The following is a 3,038-nucleotide window of genomic DNA, read 5'->3' as shown; positions in this document are numbered from 1 at the left end:
TTCCATTGGCCGCGTGCCGCCTCCGCCTCCTCCTCTGCTCCTCGGGCCCCTCCCCTCCCCCCGATTTGCATATTCATGAGGCGGGCGGGCGCGAGGGAGGGGCGGAAGCGGAAGCGTTGCGTGGAGACGGTTTCCGAGGAGCCGAGGCTATAAAGTGCCCGCCTGCCGCTGGCTCGCTCGCTGCCCGTTGATCGCCGTCCGCCGCGACAGCGCTGCCTGCCCCGGACCTTGACCCGATAGGACCCGACGCGAGCGGAGGCAGCCCAGCCGAGCCGGCCCCCGCCAGGGCAGCAGCCGGGCCCCGGCGGAGCAGCGCGGTCCGTGAGGAGCAGGTACTGGCCGAGGCCAGGAGGGGGAGGGGGCGAGCACGGGCAAGGGGGAGCGTCGTTCCCACGACCCTCCTGACACGTGTCACACGCACCTGCACGTCGGAACCTGGGTCCAGCTGCCCCGCCTGACGTTCTCTTGTCCGCAGTGGCTTACGCAGGTGTCTGCAGCGGAGGCACCAGACGGACGTGGAAGTCGCAGCAGCCGCCTTCCCTGGCTGGTGGCTTTTTCTTTTTAGCTCCAGGCAGCAACTGTTATGGGGTGTCTGTATTGCCTCTGACTAAGGAGGTTCCATTAAGCTGCCGTAGCGAATCGCCAGTGATAGGTGCTTTCTCATCGGTATGCTGCGTTGGAACATGGAGGTTTTGCTTGGGTGTGTTTTGTTTCTTCCCTTTGTGTTAGGGTTTTCCTGTACTGCTTTTCTATCCATTCTGGTTCCACAAGATAACACCACCAAAAAAATGTTGGTACTCTACAGAGTGATCTTCTATGTATTTGTTCCTCTAGATCCCTGGTATTCAAAGGTACACAGCTTCTGAACATGGAGGCTCAACTCAGCTGTTGTAGCTCATGGCTGTGTTGTTACCTTGTTGTTTTAAAGCATTTCTTACCCTTTTCCATATAATTTGGGTCCACAGGATGACTTGTATCCAAGAAGGTTACAAACCAAATTTCCATAAATGCTGATAGAGCTATTCTCCATGCATCATCTTAATGCTTAAAAAAACCCAGAAAACTAAGCTTATATAAGAATATATGGGTTGCCTTGCTGGACTGGAGCAAATGCCATCTGGTTCCCCGCACTGACCACCAGGTGCTGTGAGGAACCCACAAGCAGGGCATGAAGGCAAGAACCCATCCCCAGGTAATTTAGAAGTATTTTTCCTCTGAATATGAAGGCTCCACTTGCTATCTTTGCTATCTGCAGTTGATTAACTTTTTTCCTGCATTTGTCATTCTTAACCCGTGGCCCTTTTGTGCTGCCGATAACGGTGCTTAAAGAGCAGCAGCAAAAACATATTTGTCGCCAAGAATATGAGTGTCACCTTAACAGATCAGACTATTCCAGCATCCTCTTCCCATTGGTGGCCAAACCAATGATGTGCATGAAACAGCCTCTGTTGCCAGTATCTGGTTTTCAAAGGTAGACTGCCTCTGTAGCTGTAGGTTCCATTTTCTTATATGTATTTGAAGAGTTTGTGGATTTCTTTGTGTGAAATAGCCCTACTTCTACATGACCTCCAGATACCAAACTTTGCATACACAATTGTGCCACTTAATTAGCTGAATGCATTACCTTTTATACTGGAATAGCCAGGTGAAAGGCTTAAATAATTTATAATAGTTGGATAAATAGTTTTAAAGACATGCCCAAGAAAAGCAGACAATCTTTCTCAGATTCAAATGTATAATGTATGGTAATTATTCAATAAAACAAATAATGTTTGAAATTTACAAATTTAGAACTGTTTTGCTACCATATAGCTTTGTATGTTAATAAAAAATTCTGATGTATAATTCATTTCTTGGCTATAACTTGGCTATAAGTGTAACCTACGCAAAGTGTCTTTGCCTGGTCAATGACGGGCCATGCCTCCTAGTGTTATAACTAACAGTTCTATCATGATCCAATTGATTGAAGTCACTTGGGGTCTGAGAGCAGAACCACTTTGTCAGGGGCTGGGGAAAGGGGTCTAGGGAGGGGATCAGATCGGGAGAGAGTGTGAGCTTTGGGACTTGTTCTGAAGCAGGATTTCATGGCCAGCACAGAGATACTTGGCTTTTGAAAAACTGTGGGGAGAGATCTTGGGGAAAGCAATGCTGTTCTGGTCACATAACAGGGATGCTTTATAAGGTAGGGAAAGTCGAGTGTGGAATGGGGATTTGGGAGAAGGGAAGAAATACAGGAGGTTTTGGGTGAAGGTGTGGCTTGGTGAACGGTTGCATGGCAAAAGTGGGCATAATCAGGTGTGGAGCTGGGGGAGGTTGAGGACCAGGTGTGTTGGAGGTGGGGGGAGCCCTTAGGGGGCAGGAGGGGGCAGTCTAGTGAGGAGGTGGTGGTGGTAGTGTGTCCTGGTCAAGTTGTAAGAAGGGGAGCGGAACTCAGTTGAGAGAGGGATTTGGGGGTGAGGGGGGGGAAGCAGGAGATGTCTGTGGTGGGCTTAGGTGGGCAAGAGGGGGAAATAGGAGGTTTCCTTGCTGGGGGAGGCAAGTTGGAGGGGGTGTGTGCTCGCTGAGTGTGAGGCTCATTTTGGAGAGGGTGGGGGTAAGGTCTCGGGCAGGGGGAATCAAACATGGGAGGGGGTGCACAAGAGGGGTGGGGACCTGCAGAGGGGATGCTGAGTGACAGGTGGTGGGAGGGGGCTGGAATAGCAGAATGCAAGAGATGGACCCCGCCAAGCGGGAGCCAGAGGACAAAGGGTCTGGGGAGGTTTAGGGGTCAGGTGGGGGACTTTGGGAGGGGGTGTCTGTAGGGGGGGGAGAATATGGGTATGAGGGGAGGCTGTGGAAAGAGGAGAGGTGACATGGTGACAGAAGAGGATGCAGGGAGAGTGTTGACTTAAATTATTCTTGAGAAATACAAATGTTTAGGAGGTTCTGCAGGTAGTGGTGGGCCTTGAGGACAAGGAGGTGTGCAGTCATGTGAAGAAAATTCTGATTAGATCACGTGGAATCAGCAGAAGCAGCAAGGTGGTTTGGGGCCAGGGGTG

General features: G+C 50.8%; 1 protein-coding gene across 4 annotated transcripts in view; it reads left to right on the top strand.

Moving 5' to 3' along the window:
* The window catches only part of SLC45A4 (solute carrier family 45 member 4), a 204,481-nt gene that overhangs the window by 66,593 nt on the left and 134,850 nt on the right, over positions 1-3,038 (top strand). For 3 of the 4 annotated variants that reach the window (XR_008305729.1, XM_053243757.1, XM_053243751.1), the window contains exon 1: positions 97-332. The exons of the other annotated variant lie outside the window; for it this stretch is intronic. The gene's annotated coding sequence lies outside the window, so the exon portion shown is untranslated. Of the gene's footprint in view, positions 1-96; positions 333-3,038 lie in introns of those variants that run through there. 4 annotated transcript variants of the gene reach the window in all.

Source organism: Hemicordylus capensis, chromosome 4 (genome assembly GCF_027244095.1).
Source record: "Hemicordylus capensis ecotype Gifberg chromosome 4, rHemCap1.1.pri, whole genome shotgun sequence".
Classification (NCBI taxonomy): Eukaryota; Metazoa; Chordata; class Lepidosauria; order Squamata; family Cordylidae; genus Hemicordylus; species Hemicordylus capensis.
Note: the sequence above shows the minus strand (reverse complement) of the source record. Positions and strands in the feature narration are given on the sequence as shown.